The sequence below is a fragment of the Misgurnus anguillicaudatus genome, chromosome 16 (assembly GCF_027580225.2).
Source record: "Misgurnus anguillicaudatus chromosome 16, ASM2758022v2, whole genome shotgun sequence".
NCBI classification, from domain to species: Eukaryota; Metazoa; Chordata; class Actinopteri; order Cypriniformes; family Cobitidae; genus Misgurnus; species Misgurnus anguillicaudatus.
The window spans coordinates 12653986-12680766 of record NC_073352.2 but is presented as its reverse complement, the minus strand read 5'-3'; the positions used below and the strand labels follow the sequence as shown (position 1 = coordinate 12680766).

General features: G+C 40.6%; 1 long non-coding RNA gene across 2 annotated transcripts; it reads left to right on the top strand.

Annotated features, from left to right (window-relative positions):
• The first annotated feature begins 702 nt into the window (after positions 1 to 702).
• LOC141350038 (uncharacterized) lies at positions 703 to 10552 on the top strand. Of its 2 annotated transcripts, XR_012357936.1 has the most exons (5): positions 703 to 835; positions 970 to 1068; positions 2126 to 2226; positions 9882 to 10008; positions 10091 to 10552. It is a non-coding gene; the product is annotated as an uncharacterized lncRNA (long non-coding RNA). The 2 variants fall into 2 exon arrangements; XR_012357935.1 differs by lacking the exon at positions 703 to 835 and having other exon boundaries at positions 864 to 1068.
• The last annotated feature ends 16229 nt before the right edge of the window (positions 10553 to 26781 follow it).

Genomic DNA, 26781 nt, shown 5'->3' with positions numbered 1-26781 from the left:
ACCAGTGTCTTCACATAATCTATTCAAATATATGTTTGTTTTTTTAAGCGACTGGACGTCTCCTACAGCAGGGGGTTTCAAACTGGGGTCTGGGACTAGGAGAACAAAGACAAAAAAATTTAAAATCTATAGCCAATTATTTGGAAATGCTGTCTTTATAATATCAAAATTACTATTTATCTTAAAGAATTTAAATGTTTTAACACGACAAATAAATGGATATATATTTTAGGATGGGGTCCCTCACATCAGGTCACCCCTGTCCTACAGCATGGCAGGAAGTAAGAAATCACATTCTTTTTTTTATTTGTCATTTTTATTGTAATATTCTGAACAGTGAACATACATCAAATATGACAAATACAACGATAGACAGATATACAAGAAATTCACATTTAAATAAATATAAAATATTACAAATTTAGTCAAATGACAGATTTAAGGTTTTACAGTAATTTAACGTATTTTAGCTTTGTTATTTCTTATATATTTATATATTTCTTTTATATTTGTTATTTATTTGTTATCTCATTCAGATTGCTCATTTTTTTCACATTTTGTATTAATTACTAAAATAATTAAATAAATGTAATCAAACAAAAGATCACATATCGGATTAAATGATTCGTCCATAAATAAGAGTTTAACTCAGTTATTCGGTCATACGCTGTTTACAAGGTTTTCATTGGTGGAGCGTACATCAATATTCATGAGTTTCTCTGACATGCGCACAAGAGACCCAGCTCGTACGACGGCAAATAATGGATTTTTTTCGTAAACTGTAATTCAATTCCCGCTACTAAATCCCGATTTATCAACATTTGGTAACAGTTTTGTAAGTGCTTCATAAGCTTCTTTGATGGGTTTTCTTTTAAATCATATTTTCATAACTTACGCGTTAAAACCTGCGTTTAGGGTTAAATTCACTAGATGGCGGTATACACCAATTCGTGGGGATTTATCTTGCAGCTATGAAGGTTCTGGAATCGTCATATTTGCTGCTTGGTTCGACTTTTGACAGATATCCTGACAAAGAAAGGCTAAAGCTATGCTTTTGCCCCACAAAAGGTGATTTGATCATATGTTATTTTTATATACCTATCATCAGATGCGTTCAGTGCAGACTGCTATGTTTATACTCATAGTCTGCCAACCACTGAACTCGCGTGACCTTTAGTTTCTGAACAACTCGATCCTTATTTCTCTTTCAAGGTTTATGAAAACAGGGAATCACCGCTGATGTGAAGGTCAGGGACAGCCTGCCAGTTTTATTTTTTATTTTTTTGTAATCCAAAAGAAATAAAGCTTTTAATAGCATTCAGATTAAATAACCAGCATCCCAGATTACCCACAGTGCAGTAAAGCCAGCTGCAGTGAGGATTTGCAATGTGACACAGCCACATGTTTATAGAGGAGCTAATCTTTCCGAAGTCTAGTCCCCGTGAGAATCTCTGTTTACAAAAGAAAGGATCCGTGCCTCTTTTATGCCATTCAAATCCTTTCAAGTGTCCGGTCATTATGTTCATAGCTTGCCTCTTAACCCTGGTTTACCAACATGCGGCTTTTCCTCGTGCAAGGAGAGCTGGAAAGGTAAAGCTGTCGGGGCATGTCAACGTATTGAAGCAATATAATACTTGTAATTCCTGAGAATTAGCCACACATTGCAGTCATGTGAGAAGCTTCGTGGGTAGAACAAAAGAGAAAATTGTCCCAGAGTTCAAACGCAGATGCGGGAAGTGAATGGAAATGGCTTTAAAGATATGCCGAGTGCAAAAAAATCGAGTCAGGTTTACTTACATCTTAAAATTCCTGCCTGGTTGTTTTTCTTCACATTTCAACCAAGATAAGAAGTGAAATTCGGAATCATTGCCATATCTCACGAACTAATAAAAAGTCAGGTTACCTTCCTTAACATTATCTGATGTGATGGTGAAATGGCATTGACAGAGAGCTTAACACAGTTGAAGGAAGTTCTCATGAGACAGCTGGTTATATTCAGGGTGAGATGGCAGACAGATGGTGCCCAACGGGCAGTAAAGCCACTCGCCTGAATGTTTTTTTTTTATATGTAAAGCCAAACATATTTGAAATACAATTGATTTTTGTACCTTTTAATGTTTGACAGGAATGTTGACAGGAATCTTACAGACTGAACAGCAGCTACTCAGTTCTAACATCCTTCAAAATTCATCATTCTTTCACAGTCAATAAGAGGGTCACGATAAGGTAAGAAAAGCATCACTTTTCATTTTAGTTTGTGTTTCAGAACCCCTAACTACAAATATAAAATGATATGAACAGGGTTGGGGAGTAACTAGGGTTGCCAACTTTGAATTTCTCACTCTGAAATACAGGACAAAGAATGGCCTGCCGCAGCAGTGAGGATATGGTTTTGTGTGTATTTAAGTAGTTCAAAATGATAGCTTATCTCCTAATTAAATATTCATTTATAACTCTTATGCCTTGGGCTGGCAACAGGTTTATTAATAGTTTTGCATTTTGAGATGCATTTTTTTGCCATTAATGCCATATTGAAGTCTCCTAAGGCATATATATATATGGTTGCCAACTGTCACTATAAAATACAGGACAAAAGGCAGTGCCGGCCTGAGCCTCTTGGGGGCCCTAAGCAGAATGTGTTTGGGGGCCCCCCTCCCACCCCGCGGACACAAATGTCACGCTCTAATGTTACATTATAAATAAATAAAGTGAGGTTAAATAATGAAAAAAATCTATACTTAAATAAAATACTTTATTCTTCAATGTGTCATGTCATATTAACAGGCTATGGAATGTTAACATTGGCCAGAAAGAAAAACCTCATCTGCTGCATCATCAGCTGTGGAGGCACTGACACTTGATGAAACATCAGGGGCGGGTAGAGTTGGTTGTGCTCTAAAGTACTTCAACAGTGTTCCTGAAAAAAATAGCATTGGATAAGTGCATAGTTGATCGAGCAGAATGAGTTTATTTTGCTAATTTTTCATTACTTACACAACAAGCAATAAATAAATAAATATGAGGATAGCACTGTTACATCACTACCCACCATATAAATAAGATTGAAGTCTATTTTCATCACAGAAATCTTCCTACCCAACATGGTATTGGTATATATTCTCATAAAGTCCAATACCATCTCTTACCAAAGATCTTAGACAGAGAGCGCATGTGCTTTGCCTATGAAGCTGGAACGTTACCGATGTTGGAACGTTCACTTCAACACATACAGTACAGCAATGCTAGCTAGGGGTGTGATGGGTCACAAAACTCACGGTTCGGATCACATTATGGTTTTTGAGGCACAGATCTGATCATTTTTCGGATCAGCAGAATAAGGGGTTGGAAAAACTAATAAAAAATGAGGAAATTACTTACAAACATTTATAAAAAGAACAAAGTTGCACATTAAATAAGGGCTAAAATTAGCATTAGGTACAGAAATCAAATCAAATGAATCATAACACTTTATTGTATGAATTAAATATAATTATTCTTTTTTAGAGCTACAGAAGTGATTTTCTCTTTGTCTTGGAAGGTTTGATTAACATTAATGACAGAGATTTAAGTAGGTTAATTAAGGTTACTGTCTCTTTAAGAGAAGCACGGAACTGGTTTCTGCCTAATCTATACATAAACCGCCCAAAGACATAAACAAATGTTTTTATTGGAAAAGAGTACTGTGGAGATCACTTTGTTTGTATGTGCCCTGTCAAGAACAGAAAGATTTTATGTTCGTCTCTCCATGTGTGCCCTACTAAGTGCACTTATACGCGGCGCGCTCACACAGACGGAAATACAGACGGCGGAGCATAAAAACGTTACGTTATTTTCAGTGCTCTATTCCTCAAATGTATGTTAATGGACTACAGTATGACACAAAATAGCGTAACTCTCTCTAAAGTTTAAAAATCAAGTGTTAGTGTTCTGATCTCTGAAGGGAGCTGGGCTGGACAATTTAAACCGCATGGGCATGCAGAATACTGCTCACTTTAGCGCCTTTTTGCGGGATAAATTGTTTAAAATCACTTGAAATGTTAACTTTTGCAAGCCTTTGAAACACGTGCAAATGATAAACTTTCGCTATTTGAGCGCATGCGAGCCGAACCGTGAGTCACACCACTAACACAAATTAAACATAACGTTACTCTATATAATCATGCAAACATACCTTTATCTTGCTCTTTTTTTCCTCATCCTCGGTCCTTTTCTTTGTTCTCTTTTCGGCCCCAGAGGGATATATCCTTTTTTTGTGACATGTCAAATGGCTCATCATTGTTTACAGTGAGTGACGACGTCATGCACTTGCGCGCTGACGCGCAGGTGGCGCAGGTGTCTATGTTGCGCCTGACTAAAACGCTAGCACTGCAGACACATAGTTGTCTGCAAATCAAAATTTTCTTGTCTTTAATTATTCATTTATAAATTCGTATTCATTCATTCATCCATTTATATTACCTGTTTAAGTTATTTAATTGTATAAAAAAATAAAAATTAAAAAACGATTGGGGCGGGGGCCCCCTGGTGGCCAGCGGGGCCCTAAGCAGCCGCTTGGTTCGCTTATGCCTCGGGCCGGCCCTGACAAAAGGTGGGCTACAGCAACAATACGGGTATGGTTTTGTGTGAATATACATTGTATTGATTTAAGCCATTTGTCAGAATGATAGCTAATCTCCTAATTTATAACTTTTATGCCTACAACATATGGTAGGTTTATTAATAGTTTGTTAATTTACAGCTTTACTTTTAACACAGTCCTTTCAACAAAACACTTGTGACTCTTGCACTAAGGGTTAAAAAGGTTATCCCCTTCATATTAATCTACGTGTGACAAACTAAAAAAAACATCTTACATAGATTCTGTAAGCTGTAGTTTCGAGTCAACATCATGTACTTTAACAAATACGATTATTAAAACACACATAAGTTACAGACTGTGAATCATGCACGAAAATGTCCAAGCAAAGTTGGAAATGCTTTTGAGGCATAGTAGATTGAGGCGAAACGACAAAATAACCCACTTTAAAAAAAGAAAATATGAAATTGTATTATATCATCCCCTTTAATGTACACTTGAGGGGGTCTGTGATTGAATGACAGGTGATCATTCTCATGTGTTGTCGTGATCAGCATTGCTGCTGGTTCGACTTCGTACAGCGGTGCTGAAACCGACAGGCAGATGACATCAAAGTATTTCGATAGCAGTCTCCTCTGTATGTTTTCTTCAATCGCTCTCATAGGATTTTGATGTCATCTGCCGCTGTGGCGCCACATGAACTTTAACAAACCTGTATCAGTCACTGGTTAGATCAGCGTATCAGTCAGAAAACGGGACGCGAGTGATTATGTACGGGACAAATCAATTACCCCCAAAATACTGCCCTAGACATACAATGCAAAGACACCTACCTGGCTCGGCTGACTGTTTTTTTATCCCACGAACTAAAAGGCTTCCCCACTTCGCTAAGCCATGTGAATCTCCATTTCTCTTTACACTGACCTTCAATATGAGCCTTCCTGCATTAAAAGTATGTCCATGCTTAAAGTTTTACCTCAGCTTTACACAGTCAGAAAACCTGGAGCGGATCCTGAGCGAAGTGATTACAGAACGCTTACAGTAGAGAGAAGAACTTGGTTTGGCTCCACTCCAGGCTTTGAATACAAGTCGTCTTTATGAAAAGTGAATTTAAGTATTTTGCAATTGACGTTAATCCATCGTGCGACTGAGAACTTTTATCCATGGTCTAATGTTAGACAGAAAAATATAATTATCCTCCTGCACAAAATTATTACCAACTCACATTCCTTTCTTCTTCCCCGTGATAAAGAAATCACTTAAACTGAGCTGCAGTTGTCTTTTCATCTTAATCTCTGACGACCTGTCACCAGCTTCAGACCCCACTAGATAGCCGTTGAGGGAGCGGAGCGGGCCCTGACAAGACACTGTGTTGCGCTTTCAAAATAAAAGCATGCGAGTCAAATATTTTTCTCCCCCGCAGTATAATTTTTTTGGGGGGGACAAATGTGACTGTCTCCAATATTTGAGGGGACACGTCCCCTCCATCCCCCCCGGTTCCTACGCCCTTGGCCGCTTGGTTCTTGTGATGGCGCATGAAGTCGAACAAGCCTGTTGTATCATTCACTTGTTAGATCAATGTAGCAGTCAAAAAACGGGACATGAGACATCCCATACGGGACAAAAAAATTATGCTCAAAATACGGGACAGTTGGCAACCCTAGGAGTAACTGATTACATGTAATCAAACGGGATTACGTAATCCGGATACAAAAGACTAACTGTAATCCATTACAGTTACTTAAAAAAAAAGTAGTAATCAGATTACAATTACATTTTGTAAAAAATGGGATTACTTTCAGGATTACAATGGTTTCACTTAAAGGGACACTTCACCCATTTGCATTAAGCTTTGTATACTGTAGTGAGAACCCCAGACATGTTTTTGAATGGTCATGCATAATTTTCTCAGTTGCCGCTGAGACAGGAGAAATGCAGATTTCAGTGTTGCACTTCCTTCTTTCAATGATGTAAAAATCATCATTTTGCATCATTGAAAGAAGGAAGTCCAATATCTTTGTTGAGGGAGTGAGACTACAAATACCCCTTTTCTCGGCCAAATAGGCACCAAATTCTAAATGTATGTTAAATTTCACCTACAAATATAACACACGTTCGATAAAGATTAATGTTTCTATGGGTGAAATGCTCCTTTAAGACTAAATAAATCAGCATGTTGCTATAATAATACTTATTTTCAAGCACTGCTTGACTGTACAGTAGTTTCTGTTTCTGTTGTCAGTGATGATTTACGTGAGCCACCTGCTGGTCCATCCACAAATAGCACTAGAAGTCTTCACAGGTCCACTTATACCTAGTTCAAAATGTCAGACAATTTCCAATTTTGGTGCATATTCGATTTTGGCAAAACTATTCAGATCTGATTTGTGCGGCCTGTAGCGTTTTCCGGACTATCTGCATTATCTGTTTCTATGGCAGTGACAGCGGGTTGGCGCGACGATCTGCCTTGTTGACGTCTGACGTGTTTACGTGACGCAACAGCATGACGTAACCGAAAAGCTACACAAATGCAACCAGAGCGATTAGATTGAATTGGATTTCCGGTAACACGATTTGAAAAGAATTTCTAACCACACCTGGATGTAGCCTAAAACAGATTAGAAAAAAAAAACAGATTTTATGTGCTTTTTGGGCTTTCACACGTTCTAAATGTGATTGGATTCCAATCGGATATGCATTAAAATCGGATTTGGACTGACAGTGTGAACAAGGTCTTAAATCCGAAAACCCGAGGTCCGACCCGAGACCCAAGTGGGTTCGGGTCTAAAAGTTTCAAGTAACCCTCTCAAGTCTGAATATAAATGACATCTCAAATATTCTGGAGTTTCATTTATAAAACTTTGCGTAGATTTCATCCTTAAAGTGTGTATAAGGTGGATTTTTCGTACGCACAAAAGTTTTCAGATATACACTCACCTAAAGGATTAATAGGAACACCTGTTCAATTTCTCATTAATGCAATTATCTAATCAACCAATCACATGGCATTTTTTTCAATCCATTTAGGGGCACAACCATTTCTAGGGTTTACAAAGAATGGTGTGAAAAGGGAAAAACATCCAGTATGCGGCAGTCCTGTGGGCGAAAATGCCTTGTTGATGCTAGAGGTCAGATGAGAATGGACCGACTGATTCAAGCTGATAGAAGAGCAACTTTGACTGAAATAACCACTCGTTACGACCGAGGTATGCAGCAAAGCATTTGTGAAGCCACAACATGCACAACCTTGAGGCGGATGAGCTACAACAGCAGAAGACCCCACCGGGTACCACTCATCTCCACTACTAATAGGAAAAAAAAGGCTACAATTTGCACAAGCTCACCAAAATTGGACAGTTGAAGATTGGAAAAATGTTGCCTGGCCTGATGAGTCTCGATTTCTGTTGAGACATTCAGATGGTAGAGTCAGAATTTGGCGTAAACAGAATGAGAACATGGATCCATCATGTCTTGTTACCGCTGTGCAGGCTGGTGGTGGTGGTGTAATGATGTGGGGGACGTTTTCTTGGCACACTTTAGGCCCCTTAGTGCCTACTGGGCATTGTTTAAATGCCACGGCCTACCTGAGCATTGTTTCTGACCATGTCCATCCCTTTATGACCACCATGTACCCATCCTCTGATGGCTACTTCCAGCAGAATAATGCACCATGTCACAAAGCTCGAATCATTTCAAATTGGTTTCTTGAACATGACAATGAGTTCATTGTACTAAAATGACCCCCACAGTCACCAGATCTCAACCCAATAGAGCATCTTTGGGATGTGGTGTAATGGGAGCTTCGTGCCCTGGATGTGCATCCCACAAATCTCCATCAACTTCAAGATGCTATCCTATCAATATTAGCCAACATTTCTAAAGAATGCTGTCAGCACCTTGTTGAATAAATGCCACGTAGAATTAAGGCAGTTCTGAAGGCGAAAGAGGGTCAAACACAGTATTAGTATGGTGTTCCTAATAATCCTTTAGGTGAGTGTATAAAACCATGCATTTTATTAAAAAAAATTATCTTTATAAATCCCAGTCACTGGAAGGCTGTGCCTAATTGGATCTCCATCTCGTCTCGGAAACAGCCATATAACGAGCTTACAATAAGGTGATCAGATGTCCCCGTTTTCCAGGGACAGACCTGATTTTTGGTGTTCTTTCCTTTTTGACAAAAATGTTTTGTCGCCATTTTTTTAATTTATAGATAATAACAAATAAGATTTTAATAATATTTTGACCATTGAACTAGGAAATTTCCCCACTTTACATTTTAAAAATCTGGTCACCTTACCATACAACGCCTAATTTTACCATGCATGCATAATCTCATCTGCATATCATTTCAATATGCATTTTCCATCCACATGACGGTACAAAACACAAGGAAAATCTAACCACTTAATGATCAATCTATAAACTGAGCCACAGAAAGCAGGGCTAAATAAAGATGGCCTCGTTTCCAATGACCACTTTTAAGCACTTTTGTCTTGTTTTTGGTAAAACATGCATGCAATGTTAAGCCTTTCATTATACAAACACATTCAGAAGATGTTGAAACAAGCTGAACTGAGTAAAGTTAAGAAGGAATTATGTTTTACGGAATCATCTGGATCTCTTGAGTGTTAAGGATGTACAGTATAAAGTTATTTAGGTGTTTGGTGGATGAATGGGGAGGGGGCGTACAGACCGAATCACTGACAGCTGTGCATGCTCCAGTCTGATCGTTTCATCCAGCATGGGACAGGAAACCAACAAGCATGGGCGATCTATTCACCCCCCAGCAGTTTTCCACTAGCATCTGCCTAAGTTTACCTGACTACCACAGAGCAAAACAAGTCAATTAGAGTCATTTAGACTCATTAGTCATTAACACCCAATCTACAGTCAAGTGAGTGGTGGGACATGACGCAACAAAACCACAGTAGCTTCCTCCTATTATAATCAACAAAGCTATTTACACTGCAAGCGTGCCATAGTGTTGTGTTGTTGTCGCACAGTATGATTCTTACAGACCTCAGTTTGACATACCCTAACTTGCTTTTTCATATGAATTGTATATTAATTTATGCGGTTTTAAATGGGAAGAAAACAGCAAAGATTTGTGGCGTCACATTTACTGAATCAATCAAATGCCCTTGAAGGGCATGAAGTGGAACACAAAGTTTTCTAATTAAAACAACCGAATAAGTCCAAGCTGTCCCAGCAGGATTGAGCATACCTGCCTGCAGACAGTTTGCAGTTATGAAGGCACCTAATCAAATCCCTTTTGACCACCATCTGCCCATCTTCTCTTCAGTCACCCAACCACCCGCTGCCCGTCAATCTCACAGTCCAGCACACAACGCATGGGCATCTCTGTGCCACGCAAGCTTCATCTATCTCCCGGTTTGTATCTGGGAAGAGGCAGCGTCCTTGACTTTAAAGTAAGCAAGCATGTCAGCAGAGAGTACTTTTCAACAGAAGAAACGGCACTTTAGTCTAAGGCAATTCATCATTCATTCACAGCGCCCTGTCAGATGAAACACTCGAGTTGGTGTTGAAAGGCACCGAGAGGTCATGGGGAGAAGGCTTTGTCTAAGGAGGAAATCCCACAGTAATATAACAGACAATTTGAGCATGTGGTCTGTGGGGTCTTTTGATAGCTTTGTAAACAGGTCCTTCTCACAACCTGTAATGAATTGTGTATAAAGCACCAGCAAGTTCGGACAACTGGAGTCTAAAACCCTCATGTTGTGCGGTTAAGTGATTTTAGCTCTTTTGATACGGATGGGATGGGTTGTTTAAACACCTGATGTTTCTATGCGAGCCGTCACCAATTTGTAGTAGCTCCAAATTCTTGTGTTCGCACTTGTTTAGGTTAGTCAACTCTGTTATGTGAAGTAATGACAGTGATCAAATATTGATCTTGGCACACACTTCAAAAATATCAACTGTAAATAAATACTAGACTGTTATTTGTGAAATCCAGGTTAAAGTCTTATAATCTTATTATGAGATTATGAATGTTTGATTTCAATCTTTGACATGATCTGACTCAGTCAATGGTCCTTTTCACACATACAGCCTTTACTGGTCATTTACTGGTAAATTGCATTTAACAGGTCATGGGTGAACAGAACCTTTCTGGTAAATCAGTGCTTCTAATTTACCAGTAAAAGAGGTTGTAAGATTACCAGTAATTACTGGTAAACGCTATGTACGAAAAAGATTACAGGCATTTCGAACGGACGACGTCATACCTCACTGACTGCTTCGGGCCAATCAGTGGCGGCTAATGACTTCTTTATTTGAGGGTGTACGATGCGAAGTTTGTCACAACATGTATTTAGCCCGGCCGTCATGTGTGTGGTTCGTAATTCCAAAATATGTGTTCTGCCTGTCGAGTGATCCTATGTGCATCACGTGTCTTGTCAAAATAAGTGCCTGCTGCAGATGCGTCTAAAGGGTTTATGATAAAAGAGACGCTCGCGTTTGCCAGATACTCGCATAATCTCATGCGTAATCAGAGTTTACTGTTAAAGGAATAGTCTACTCATTTTCAATATTAAAATATGTTATTACCTTAACTAAGAATTGTTGATACATCCCTCTATCATCTGTGTGCGTGCACGTAAGCGCTGGAGCGCGCTGCGACGCTTCGATAGCATTTAGCTTAGTCCCATTCATTCAATTGTACCATTTAGAGATAAAGTTACCAAACACATCAACGTTTTTCCTATTTAAGACGAGTAGTTATACGCGCGAATGAGGCGGAAACGTGTCTTCCGCTCCGCGCCGAACGCCTCTTCCGCGCCGCGGGACCTCCTGACGCGCGTCAACGCGTCTGCACATTGACTTAACATTGAAATCACTCGCGCTTCACGCCTCTACCGCGGTTGGTGTAAACGCACCTTAGTGTTCCTTTAAAAGTATTTTTCATGCCCAAAATGACAATCGTTTAGCTAGTTAAGACCCTTATGCATCGGTAGGAATAGTTTAGAGCCTTTTGCGCTGCGTTGAAACCGCAATTTTAAACTGCATTGAAACTGTAAACTGTTGGGGTCTAATAAAGTACATTAAAATGAGAAAAATCCTGGAATGTTTTCCTAAAAAAAAACTTAATTTTTTCTCAACTGAACAAAGAAAAACATAAACATCATGGATGAGATATTCATTAAATGTCTGTTCTTTGTCCATAACAAGATTATCTTTTACACACACTTACACAAATCTGCTTGCTTGACCTAAATATTTCCCTCCCTAAACTGTGATGTATAACACAGACCAGACCTATTTTAAGGGAATGTGTTCATTCATACCCTGCCAAGCAGACCAATCCATCACCCCATAGGAGCTCATACATCATCTCAACAGCTGTCTGTACCTGCATATTACACATCTGCCCTGTGGAGACAACTGATGATTTTAGGAGTCCAAATGACTTGTAACTATTTGGTGAAAGAAAGAAAAAGTCCTTGTCTCTCACTTGCTTAATTGTGTAGTTTAGTGGTTTTGTTTCAGGACCCGTATTGTGCTTTGAGCATCAAGAGGCAATCCAAAATAACTTATCATGCAACTAATAAAAACAAACATTGAAGTGTATTAATATTAGCCTAACAATATTCAAAATTGTTGGCATGACAGATGAATGGGAAAATGAACAATCTGTCAGATGAATTTTCACTAAAACACAATAGACTTTGATAGTACCCACAGCATTTTTGGCATTGACAAATAAAGCCATCTGAGGTGTTTTCACAACCTTGTCAGAATAAATCTGTCATCTATTTCAACTAGTTGAGAACCACCAGCCTGTTGGTGCAAGATGTGCTGAAAACATCTGTTTCATGATACATGTTTTACATGTTTCAAGGTCATATGCTTTGACAACTTCAACATCGTAGAGTGCTTCAATCCATGTCTTATGACTCACAGTGTAATTAAAGTACATTGGTTATGTGTCTTAATGACAGCTGCATAGTGAAGATCTGGGTCATTCACAGCAGTATCTCCACAGTTCACCACTCATGGGCATCAGCAGGCAATTTTAGGAGGATTTTACGACTTTTAACTATAATTGAAGTTCTAATATTGCTCCCATGATCCCTCCCATACGTCCTCATTCCCTCATTCTCTTTATATAGCTTCTCTCTGCCGCTTTTTCTTCATTAGACAATAGTATTTTGCCAGTGGATGTGGCTTTAACTGCTTTCTCTAAATTTTGTCTCATCTTTAGGCTTTGACATATTGTACAGAGTAATGTAAGATCCTACACTGCAATCTGACTTTTGATGCTTGTTTAGTGTAGTGGTATTCTTGAGCATTTTATCGCAATTTAATTGAATCTAATTTGCAGTTAATTCCATGTAAAATGGAAATGAATCTTTTACATTTCAGTTTTACGACTTCTTAACATGTAATCAAAAACGATAATAAAGCATAGTTGGCGTGCTGTCCGAGGGAAGAGCTCAGAGCTCGGAATATTAGTACTCCCCTCTCCCTAACTGAAATAGATTTACCAGCTGGGAGTGAGGCGATGGGATGTGGACAAGGAATGCTGCAAAAACTGCCATGGGACAGAAGTGAGGAATAGTTATATTTAGAGACCTCTTCATGTTGATTGTGTATTTTTTATTGGCTGAACATGTTAAAATAGTAACATGCAATTGCTACATTAAATCCTATTTAAAATGTTTTGTTTGTGTAATGTGGACAGGTTTGATATTTTTTATTTGCTTATAGACTTGACATCAGACATGAACACATACACCATCACTCACTTAATCAGACATGGACACATGTACCATCTCTTACAGCATCAGACATGCACCATATTTTACAGCATCAGACATGCACCATGTCTCACTGTATCAGACATGCAAACGTGTGCCATCTCTCACTGCGTTAGACATGCACACATGCCCTTTGCACCATCTCTCACACGTGCACTGTCTCTCGCTACATCAGAAATGCACACAAGCACCGTCTCTCCCTGCACCATCTCTCACTGCATTATATGCTCACATGCAATATCTCTCACTGCATCAGACATACACTGTGCACCATCTCTCATACATGCACTGTCTCTGACTGCATTAGACATGCAAACGTGCGCCGTCTCTCACTGCATCAGACATGCACACATGCACCATCTTTTACAGTGAAAGACATGCACATGTGCGCCGTCTCTCACTGCATCAGACATGCAAACGTGTGCAATCTCTCACTGCGTTAGACATGCACACATGCCCTTTGCACCATCTCTCACACGTGCACTGTCTCTCGCTAACATCAGAAATGCACACAAGCATCGTCTCTCCCTGCACCATCTCTCACTGCATTATATGCACACATGCAATATCTCTCACTGCATCAGATATGCACTGTGCATTATCTCTCACATCATGTGCACTGTCTCTGACTGTATCAGACATGCACACGTGCGCCGTCTCTCACTGCATCAGACATGGATACGTGCGCCGTCTCTCACTGCATCAGACATGCATACGTGCGCCGTCTCTCACTGCATCAGACATGCATACGTGCACCTTCTCTCACTGCATCAGACATGCATACGAGCACCGTCTTTTACTGCATCCGACATGCATAAGTGTACCTTTTCTCACTGCATCAGACATGCTTAAGTGCACCGTCTCTCACTGCATCAGACATGCATAAGTGCACCGTCTCTCACTGCATCAGACATGTACATGTGCACCATCTCTCACTGCATCAGACATGCATAAGTGCACCTTCTCTCACTGCATCAGACATGCATACCTGCACTGTCTCTCACTGCATCAGACATGCATACGTGCACCGTCTCTCACTGCATCACACATGCACACGTGCGCCATCTCTCACTGCATCAGACATGCACACGTGCGCCGTCTCTCACTGCATCAGACATTCACACGTGCACCGTCTCTCACTGCATCAGACATGCAAACATGCACTGTCTCTCACTGCATCAGACATGCACATGTGCCCCGTCTCTCACTGCATCAGACATGCATAAGTGCACAATTTCTTACTGCATCAGAGATGCACACATGCACGGTCTCTCACTGCATCAGACATGCATACGTGCACTGTCTCTCCCTGCATCAGACATGCACACATGCGCCGTCTCTCACTGCATCAGACATGCATAAGTGTACAGTGTCTCACTGCACCAGACATGCACACATGCATCGTCTTTCACTGCATCAGACATGCGTAAGTGCACCGTCTTTCACTGCATCAGACATGCATAAGTGCACCGTCTCTCACTGCATCAGACATGCATACGTGCACCATCTGCATCAGACATGCATAGGTGCACTGTCTCTCACTGCATCAGACATGCACACAGTACAGTCTCTCACTGCATCAGACATGCATAGGTGCACTGTCTCTCACTGCATCAGACAAGCACACATGCGCCGTCTCTCACTGCATCAGACATGCATACGTGCACTGTCTCTCACTGCATCAGACATGCACACATGCGCCGTCTCTCACTGCATCAGACATGCATACGTGCACTGTCTCTCACTGCATCAGACATGCATAGGTGCACTGTCTCTCACTGCATCAGACAAGCACACATGCGCCGTCTCTCACTGCATCAGACATGCATACGTGCACTGTCTCTCACTGCATCAGACATGCACACATGCGCCGTCTCTCACTGCATCAGACATGCATACGTGCACTGTCTCTCACTGCATCAGACATGCATAAGTGTACAGTCTCTCACTGCATCAGACATGCATACATGCACCGTCTTTCACTGCATCAGACATGCATACATGCACCGTCTTTCACTGCATCAGACATGCATAAGTGCACCGTCTCTCACTGCATCAGACATGCACACATGCACCGTCTCTCACTGCATCAGACATGCATACGTGCACTGTCTCTCACTGCATCAGACATGCATAAGTGTACAGTTTCTCACTGCATCAGACATGCATACATGCACCGTCTTTCACTGCATCAGACATGCATAAGTGCACCGTCTCTCACTGCATCAGACATGCACACATGCGCCGTCTCTCACTGCATCAGACATGCATACGTGCACTGTCTCTCACTGCATCAGACATGCATACATGCGCCGTCTCTCACTGCATCAGACATGCATACGTGCACTGTCTTTCACTGCATCAGACATGCATAAGTGCACCATCTTTCACTGCATCAGACATGCATAAGTGCACCGTCTCTCACTGCATCAGACATGCCAAGATGCGCCGTCTCTCACTGTATCAGACATGCATACGTGCACTGTCTCTCACTGCATCAGACATGCACACATGCGCCGTCTCTCACTGCATCAGACATGCATACGCGCACTGTCCCTCACTGCATCAGACATGCATAAGTGTACAGTCTTTCACTGCATCAGACATGCATAAGTGCACCGTCTTTCACTGCATCAGACATGCATACGTGCACTGTCCCTCACTGCATCAGACATGCATAAGTTCACCGTCTTTCACTGCATCAGACATAGATAAGTGCACCGTCTCTCACTACATCAGACATGCACACATGCGCCGTCTCTCACGGCATCAGACATGCATACATGCACCGTCTCTCACTGCATCAGACATGCATATGTGCACTGTCCCTCACTGCATCAGACATGCATAAGTGTACAGTCTTTCACTGCATCAGACATGCATACATGCACCGTCTTTAACTGCATAAGACATGCATACATGCACCGTCTTTAACTGCATCAGACATGCATAAGTGCATCGTCTCTCACTACATCAGACATACATAAGTGCATCGTCTCTCACTACATCAGACATGCACACATGCGCCGTCTCTCATTGCATCAGACATGCATACGTGCACTGTCTCTCACTGCATCAGACATGCATACGTGCGCTGTCTCTTACAGCATCAGACATGCATAAGTGTACAATCTCTCACTGCATCAGACATGCATACATGCACCGTCTTTCACTGCATCAGACATGCATACATGCACCGTCTTTCACTGCATCAGACATGCATAAGTGCACCGTCTCTCACTGCATCAGACATGCATAAGTGCACCGTCTCTCACGGCATCAGACATGCACACATGCGCCGTCTCTCATTGCATCAGACATGCATACGTGCGCTGTCTCTCACTGCATCAGACATGCATACGTGCACTGTCTCTCACAGCATCAGACATGCATAAGTGTACAGTTTCTCACTGCATCAGACATGCATACATGCGCCGTCTCTCATTGCATCAGACATGCATATGTGCGCTGTCTCTCACTGCATCAGACATGCATACGTGCGCTGTCTCTCACTGCATCAGACATGCATAAGTGCACGGTCTTTCACTGCATCAGACATGCACACATGCGCCATCTCTCTCTGCATCAGACATGCATACGTGCACTGTCTCTCACTGCATCAGACATGCACACATGCGCCGTCTCTCACTGCATCAGACATGCATACGTGCACTGTCTCTAACTGCATCACACATGCTTAAGTGTACAGTCTCTCACTGCATCAGACATGCATACGTGCACTGTCTTTCACTGCATCAGACATGCATAAGTGCACGGTCTTTCACTGCATCAGACATGCATAAGTGCACTGTCTCACACTGCATCAGACATGCACACATGCGCCGTCTCTCACTGCATCAGACATGCATACGTGCACTGTCTCACACTGCATCAGACATGCACACATGCGCCGTCTCTCACTGCATCAGACATGCATAAGTGTACAGTCTCTCACTGCATCAGACATGCATAAGTGTACAGTCTCTCACTACATCAGACATGCACACGTGCGCCGTCTCTCACTGCATCAGACATGCATACGTGCACTTTCTCTCACTGCATCAGACATGCACACATGCGCCGTCTCTCACTGCATCAGACATGCATACGTGCACTGTCTCTCACTGCATCAGACATGCATAAGTGTACAGTCTCTCACTGCATCAGACATGCATACATGCACTGTCTATCACTGCATCAGACATGCATAAGTGCACCGTCTCTCACTGCATCAGACATGCATACATGCACCGTCTTTCACTGCATCAGACATGCATAAGTGCACTGTCTCTCACTGCATTCGACATGCACACATGCGCTGTCTCTCACGGCATCAGACATGCACACATGCACTGTCTCTCATTGCATCAGACATGCATACGTGCACTGTCTCTCACTGCATCAGACATGCATACGTGCGCTGTCTCTTACAGCATCAGACATGCATAAGTGTACAATCTCTCACTGCATCAGACATGCATACATGCACCGTCTTTCACTGCATCAGACATGCATACATGCACCGTCTTTCACTGCATCAGACATGCATAAGTGCACCGTCTCTCACTGCATCAGACATGCATAAGTGCACCGTCTCTCACTGCATCAGACATGCACACATGCGCTGTCTCTCACGGCATCAGACATGCACACATGCGCCGTCTCTCATTGCATCAGACATGCATACGTGCGCTGTCTCTCACTGCATCAGACATGCATACGTGCGCTGTCGCTCATTGCATCAGACATGCATACGTGCGCTGTCTCTCACTGCATCAGACATGCATACGTGCGCTGTCTCTCACAGCATCAGACATGCATACGTGCGCTGTCTCTCACAGCATCAGACATGCATAAGTGTACAGTTTCTCACTGCATCAGACATGCATACATGCGCCGTCTCTCATTGCATCAGACATGCATACGTGCGCTGTCTCTCACTGCATCAGACATGCATAAGTGCACCGTCTTTCACTGCATCAGACATGCATAAGTGCACCGTCTCTCACTGCATCAGACATGCATACGTGCACTGTCTCTCACTGCATCAGACATGCACACGTGCACCGTCTCTCACTGCATCAGACATGCATAAGTGTACAGTCTCTCACTGCATCAGACATGCATACATGCACTGTCTTTCACTGCATCAGACATGCATAAGTGCACCGTCTTTCACGGCATCAGACATGCATAAGTGCACCGTCTCTCACTGCATCAGACATGCACACATGCGCCGTCTCTCACTGCATCAGACATGCATATGTGCACTGTCTCTCACTGCATCAGACATGCATTAGTGTACAGTCTCTCACTGCATCAGACATGCATACATGCACCGTCTTTCACTGCATCAGACATGCATAAGTGCACCATCTCTCACTGCATCAGACATGCATAAGTGCACCTTATCTCACTGCATCAGACATGCACACATGGTGTAGGCTTATGCTTTTTTCCTATTTTTATGGTATCTAGTATGCATAAAAAAAATTTAAATTAGAAATAAAAGTTTGTTTCTTTATTGTTTTAATTAAACGCTTTAACATTTGTCTAGAAAAATACATATTGCTCATTTTCTCTAATGAATAAAAGGCAGCACTTTCTTCAGTACACACTGACCTTTTACTGACATTTTCATCTAAAATGAGCTGTGGGGTGCTGACTGATGGTGCTCAAATGAGATCTGATGCTGTGTGAGAGTTAGGCAACAGGTATAAACCTTTCTCAAGAACACAATGCCCTCTCTTTGTGCATGACCCTCTAGGCACACGCCCCTTTGGTGATTACCCGTTACCCCTCGTCATCTTTCTTATTCATCTCCTAATCCCTTTAGCTAGCTGTTCTCTTCCATCCAGCTGCTCTCACAGAGTAAGGAAAGAGGTTTTCACGGCTCATTTTAGGCAAATATGAAAAACGTTTCTCAGTGGAGAAGCAGAATTGTTTACACACTTAAATGTGTTTTGAAAGGCCCAATTCCAGCTTATTCAAGATGTATCTGATCTTAAAGGGACGGTTCACCCAAAACTTATTTTCTCACCCCCCGAATTTGTCCAAACTTGTACAAATTTCTCTGTAACCAAACAGTTTTGGAGCACCATTGACTTTCCATAGAATTTTTTTGTACTATGGAAGTAAATGTTAAGTGTGCTTGATTACAAATATCCTTCTTTGTGTTCAGCAGAACAATTTATACAAGTTTGGAACAACTTGAGGGTTAAGAATTTTCATTTTCAGGTTAACTATTCCTTTAAGAAATATTTTAGGACTATATTATATATGCATATTATGTAATATAACTGTATTTGAAGAGTTCCAAACTGAGATAACTCGTTAAAGTTTTTCAAAAATCTTGTTTTTTTATTGTGCATTACAATTAATATTAATCAAACTGCAGGTTTTTTTATATTTATTTAAGCCTTCATGACAAAAATAGAAATAAGTAGCACAATAAAAACATGATAACATAATAATAAACATTTTGACAAAAACTTTTTTTTACTATGTGGACAATAGCCAGATTTATCTCCTCCTTAAAAAGCCAGACTCCTCCTCTATTAATCAACTGCTACAATGTTTACAAGACATTAAAGCATGTATGTCTTGACATTTTTTAAATTTTAATGAGAAAACAGAAGTCATGGTCTTTGGTGGCTCTTCTGTAACTTTCACCTTAGTTAATCTGGAATCTCTGGCACAGTATAGCAAGCCAATTGTGACAAACTTTGGGGTAAAAGTGGACCCTGACCTCAAATTTGACATCCAAATTAAAGCGGTGGTTAAGTCTAGCTTTTTCCAGCTAAGGCAAGCACGAGCACACTTCATCTATTTTAGCTTCACTCCACTGGTTGCCTGTCCATTTGAGGATCCATTTTTAAATTCTTTTATTTGTTTTTAAAGCCTGGAATGGCCAAACCCCACCTTACATCTCTGAGCTGCTGCACCCCTACACTCCTAGCCAAACTCTCAGGTCAGCTGATCATGATGGTGCCTAAAGCTAAGCTTAGAGGTGACAGAGCATTTGTCGTTGCAGCTCCAAAACTTTGGAATGGACTGCCTCTGCACATTAGACAGGCTTCTCTGTCTAATTTTAAAAAAATCTACTTAAAACACCTGGGAGAGTGCTGACTGTATGTGTATACATATTTTTAATGTGTGTGTCATGCTGTATTTTATTTATTTTTCTTATTTCTGTTTATCTCTTTGAACAGCACTCTGGAAACCTTGTGTTTGTTAAAATCTGTGCTATATAAATAAGATTGGATGGGATTGGATTAATTAATCCCAACGCTGCATGGCTTAACCCATTATTGTACTGTTTTCATTTTATTTTAGGTGAATCGGTTTTCAAATGCAATTAAAATACAATTTTATCAATTTTTATAATAATAATAATTATTATTATTATTATTGGATTATTGATTTTATTTCTTAAATACTTAAAGGAAACTTAAAGAAACATTATGAACTGAAGAATATTCATGAAACTGTTAGGGCTGTGAAGATACATCGCGTATTAAAAAGACCTGCTTGAAATCGATTCTGAATCGCAAGGCTCAGATTCTGTGTTTCATCACAGCTTGTGCGTGTACTACGGCTCTGTGATCAGTAGGAAGTCCTTATCAATCTAAAATCACTATGAGTTTGAGTCGTTTATAACGTGCATTTAAAAAAGCAACATTTGTCAAACACAATCATTCAAAATATTTTTATTATCATGAAAATACCTGAAACAATCTGAAGAACAGCGATATAAATATTCCTTCAGACATTTCCTGGAATAGCGTTTGTAATCCTACTTCTTCTGTGGCACAAATGGCGTTTCTACACGAGAGCGCCCTTTGGCCTTTGGATGTGGCGGCATTTCACCGTAATTCATTCATTGAGAAAACGCGCATTTGCACGATTAATCGTCACAGCCCTAGAAACTGTAGTATTGACACTTAGTTACATTTTAATGACAAATTATATTTGTACCATTGTAGTTGAGGTCAAGAAAAATATGCATTATGTAGGGCGTGGACGGATGTAATTACCACCGCACCACCACAATGAGTCAAGATTTTGGCCGTTTCTCATTCCGAAGACTGTAGCCTCTGGAGGTCACATTTGCAAGCTGCATAGGTTATCAAGACTGTCTTATTTCATAACATTAACAATTATAAAGTTGACTATTATTCTTTGTTTATCATACATTGTTGTAATATGCTTATGACTTGCAAATGTCTGAAAAAATAAACCAGGCTTGATGACATACAGTGAGGAATATTTGAACACCCTGCTATTTTGCAAGTTCTTCTTACTTAGAAGTCATGGAGGGGTCTGAAATGGTCATCGTATGTGCATGTCCACTGTGAGAGACATAATCTAAAAAAACAGAAATCACAATGTATGATTTTTAAACTCTTTATTTGTATGATACAGCTGCAAATAAGTATTTGAACACCTGTCTATCAGCTAGAATGCTGACGCTCAAAGACCTGTTAGTCTGCCTTTAAAATGTCCACCTCCACTCCATTTATTATCCTAAATTAAATGCACCTGTTTGAGGTTAGCTGCGACACCTGTCCACCCCATACAATCAGTAAGAATCCAACTACTAACATGGCCAAGACCAAAGAGCTGTCCAAAGACACTAGAGACAAAATTGTACACCTCCACAAGGCTGGAAAGGGCTATGTGGAAATTGCCAAGCAGCTTGGTGAAAAAAGATCCACTGTTGGAGCAATCATTTGAAAATGGAAGAAGCTAAACATGACTGTCGATCTCTCTCTGACTTTGGGCTCCATGCAAGATCTCACCTCATGGGGTCTCAATGATCCGAAGAAAGGTGAGAAATCAGCCCAGAACTACACGGGAGGAGCTGGTCAATGACCTGAAAAGAGCTGGGACCACAGTTTCCAAGGTTACTGTTGGTAATACACTAAGATGTCATGGTTTGAAATCATGCATGGCACGGAAAGTTCCCCTGCTTAAACCAGCACATGTCCAGGCACGTCTTACTTTTGCCAATGACCATTTGGATGATCCAGGATCCAGAAGAGTCATGGGAGAAGGTCAGGTGATCAGATGAGACCAAAATATAACTTTTTGGTCATAATTCCACTAAACGTGATTGGAGAAGAAGAATGATGAGTACCATCCCAAGAACACCATCCCTACGGTGAAGCATGGGGGTGGTAGCATCTTTGCTTTGGGGGTGTTTTTCTGCACATGGGACAGGGCGACTGCACTGTATTAAGGAGAGGATGAGATTGCAAGATTTTGGGGAACAACCTCCTTCCATCAGTTAGAGCATTGAAGATGTGTCGAGGTTGGGTCTTCCAACATGAAAATGACCCGAAGCACACAACCAGGATAACCAAGGAGTGGCTCTGTAAGAAGCATATCAAGGTTCTGGAGTGGTCTAGCCAGTCTCCAGACCTAAACCCAATAGAGAATCTTTGGAGGGAGCTCAAACTCCATGTTTCTCAGTGACAGGCCAGAAACCTAACTGATCTAGAGAAGATCTGTGTGGAGGAGTGGGCCAAAATCTCTCCTGCAGTGAGTGCAAACCTGGTGAAAAACTACAGGAAACGTTTGATCTCTGTAATTGCAAACAAAGGCTACTGTACCAAATATTAACATTATTTTTTTCAGGTGTTCAAATAATTATTTGCAGTTGTATCATACAAATAAATAGTTAAAAAATCATTGTGATTTCTGGATTTTTTTAGATTATGTCTCTCACAGTGGCCATGCACCTACGATAACAATTTCAGACCCCTCCATGATTTCTTAGTGGGAAAACTTGCAAAATAGCAGGGTGTTCAAATACTTAATTACCTCACTTTATACAGCCTGCATATGCGACCTCCGGAGGCTGCAGCCTTCGGATTGAGAAATGGCCGTTCTCTTTTGGTCACTCAAAGTTGCGGAAAAGTATCAATCTGCGCTACCAGTACACCATCAGAACGCGTTTTCAGTGTGGCTGGAAACTTTAAAAAGTTTTAAAGTAAACTTTTACAAGTTGTAACCCAAAAAGTTTTCTCACTTGTTGTTTCACAAATGGAATAAACATGCATATAGGCGCCGATCCCTTGGGTGCCCCGGGGCTCGGCTCGAGCAGCCACCGAAATGTCCAACCACATACGCACAGTTGCTTCACATGTACTTAACATGTCACACCTAAAACCAATGCGGAAAACGTTGACGTAGATGCCTCAGAGCGTCTTTCGTTGCTAAGTAACCTTAGCATTGCTTGATGCTGTGAAGAGCACCCACCGGCGGAGAAAGAATTTGGCGCCTATGAACACGCATGTGTGTTAAAAACTGTATATCTGATTCTCGTTCACATTTTTATATTTCAAATTATATGTATGCATGTATAAGACCTATATGCATTAATGTGCACATGCCCTCCTCCCCACACACACACAATCTATAACCACCGCGGTGAATTTGTGCATAACCTGCCACCGGTAAAAAACTGCCACCGTCACAGCCCTATCTAGCCTGGCTCCGCCCTCCTACGTGCTTCCGCTTAATTTTCATTTCTCTTCAGTACTACGTCTGGGACTGCTGTGTAGAGTTTCGTTTTCTCCTGCAAAAATCTGCCGGTCCAATCAGCAAACAAATGGGGTGGCTAAGAACGATGACATTGAGGTCGTGCGTCAGTTTGAGTTGTAGTTCAGTAATGGCAGCGGAGAAAGACGTGGGAAAAGCTATTCGGTCCGTTGTTGCAAAACTGCAGAATATACAGAAGTTAAAGCCGGAGTAAGAATAATGTTTACTAAGTTTTGTTGGTCTGATCAAGTTTTGTTGGTCTGATCATTCGGACTTGTTGTTTCAGCCGGTTTCGGTGCATGATATAGGTCACAACCACATGTTAGCGATTGCGTTTGGCAGATCCTGAGTGACTCTGGGCAGATCCAATAGTTTTAAACTTCAACAGAGGACCCTCCTTAACGGAAGTAACGCTTTGCAATGGAGCGTGGCCAGAATCTCTGTACAAATGAAATTAATGTACAAGAGTCTGGTTGGACCAGACTAAGCCCTATCATGATGCTGTTATAAAACTGTGACAGAGTATTAACACTTAATGACATTTTAATGACAAACTCAATTTGTATCACTAGTAAAAATTAGTCACTAATGTTGTCTTGGTAATGTCAAGTTGTCATAGCAAGTTATGATAAATTGGTTAATTTCAAGTTGTCATAACAAAAGACATCTCAAACAATGTCATCTTTGCGTTAAAATGACATAATTTAACAAATTACACTTAATAACAGTTGTCATAAACAAGTATAAAATCTCCTTCATGTTCATGGCACGTGTCATGTCATGATTATAAAGGTGTCAGTCTTATGAACACCCCTTCAAGTAAAGTGTTAACACTATTTTAAATATGTTTTGATATCTACAATAAGCTGTCTAAACTAGTGTGAGTTTTTCATGCCAAACGTTACCTTATAAAACCGCAAACAATTTCAAAACATGAGACACAATGTTGGGTTGTTAGGTTTAGTCATGTACCTGTATCTAAGGCTCTGCTCTCTTTGATTTGTTGGACTGCTCCTACTTTTTCTCTCAGGGAATTGGCAGAGAAAGGAAACCTGTTTTATCATCTCTCAAACTTGATCTTTTAACCGCTCATCAAGTTCATCTCAGAAAAATGTGGGTGGGGGGGGGGCATTTGTTTTTGTCATAAAATTACAACTGGTAGGGTGGACTATAAAAGGACTATAAACGATCCAAAACTAGGCATAAGGGTCTTATCTAGCAAAAAGTTTGTCAGTTTTGACAAGAAAAATAACAAATATTCACTTTAAAAGCACAATTTCTTGTCTAGATCCGGTCCAGCGCGACCTTACGTAAATGCGTAGTGACGTAGGGAGGTCACGTGTAACATATATAAAACGCACATTTGCGGACCATTGTAAACAATAAACTGACACAAAGACATTAATTAGTATCATTTCACAAACAACAACGTAGGAACGGTCCTCTTTCAACACACTTGTAAACACTGGGGCGTAGTTTCGTGTTAGTCTTCTGTGACCTCTTGACGTCATGATGTATTGCGTGGGGTCGCGCTGACGCATCACGACCGGATCTGGACGAGAGGTTGTGCTTTGGAGGTGTATATTTGTTATTTTTCTTGTCAAAAATGACAATCGTTTTGCTAGATAAGACCGTTATGCCTCGTTTGGGATTGTTTATAGTCCTTTGAAACTCCGTTGAAAAAAAACTGTTACGTGTTGAGTTGGGTGTTGGTTGTTGGTGTCTATTAAGGTCCATTGAAATGAGAAAAATCCTGCAATGTTTTCCTCAAAAAACATAATTTCTTCTCGACTGAACAAAGAAACACATCAATATTTTGGATGACATGGTGGTGAGTAAATTATCTGGATTTTTCTTTTTAGAAAATGGAATATTCCTTTAAACAAACATCTTAAAGATAATGATATATGTGAAATAAAAAAATAACTGTCACAAACTGTAACAGGAAGTGTTTCTGGACCAGTGTTGTTTACATCATTTGAAATGGTCTATACATTTGAGTGGGTTACATAACAGGTCCATTTTCACCATCGGTTTTTACATTTTTGTGCTTCCAGTCTCAGGTCATGGGTACATCTCATAGTATTTTTATTATTGCGCAGTATAGAAAGATCTATAAAAAGCATAAATATCTCTGACAAATCAAGACTTGTCATCCCTCAGGATACCTACATGCATCATAACTAGCTCTCCAAGATCATTTCGTTAGAGGAGGAGGTGGGACTTGAATATTCTATCCGGTTTCTTTTATAACAGGCATGGGGGAGGCTAGTTGTCACACTTTTTACTCTAGTAATTTTTTCTTTGGAAGAGTCAGTTTATGCACACACCTCATAACGTCTTGCCTATAAAGTTTTTTGTACAATACAGTTTGGTCCTATTAAGTTCACTTAATTATAGCTACCACAAAGGAATATCTGTAATGTAATATGTAATGTATATAGTGTAATTTAAGAGTTGAACATTGTTTAATGGTTTTATTCATAATGTTTGGGTGGAGTAACTTTGCATTGTCGTTAGTAATAGTATTTAATTATACATTACCTTAATTCTAATATTATAACATTTTATAATTACAAGTTAGTCTGAGCGTTTATATGTAACTGCCGCCAAATTGTTGCTCACAAACAAAAGTTATGTTTGCCTGAGGAGGTAACCATAGCAACAGTAAATTGTTTACTTATGATCAATATTATGTGGTAAACTGTGGGAACATAGAGTAAGTAGGCCGACTGTCATCATTTATCAGTTTATTACCCTCTTGGAAAACCAGCTTATAGTAGCTTATTCTGGTATAGCTGCTTCAAGCTGGGGGTTTTTGAGCTTTGTTTTACATTTATAATTATACAGATATGTGCAGTCGTAACTTAATGGTTAAAG